Genomic DNA, 321 nt, shown 5'->3' with positions numbered 1-321 from the left:
AGCAGGAATCATTAATTCCATTCACCGAAAAACTGAAATGTTCAGTATGTGTGAATCACTGTCTTAGTCACTTAATCCCATCATCTTTGATTTCCCCATCTGCAAAGAAAGGATTAAATGAAATAGCATATATGTAAAGTGCAAAGATGATATCCCTGTTTGGGGAGAAAGTGACATTTAGCTGGTCTTTGAAGAGCTAGAAGGACATTCGGAAGCTGTTACTGGGCAGGAAATCATATTGTAAAGAGCTAAATAAGAGGAGAGCATAGGCAGCCAATGAAAGTGGTCTAGAGCCAGTTGCCCTATGACTAGTAGATTATG

This window comes from Lipotes vexillifer, unplaced genomic scaffold, assembly GCF_000442215.2.
Source record: "Lipotes vexillifer unplaced genomic scaffold, Lipotes_vexillifer_v1.1 scaffold2176, whole genome shotgun sequence".
In the NCBI taxonomy this organism is placed as follows: Eukaryota; Metazoa; Chordata; class Mammalia; order Artiodactyla; family Lipotidae; genus Lipotes; species Lipotes vexillifer.
This window is presented reverse-complemented; position numbering follows the sequence as displayed.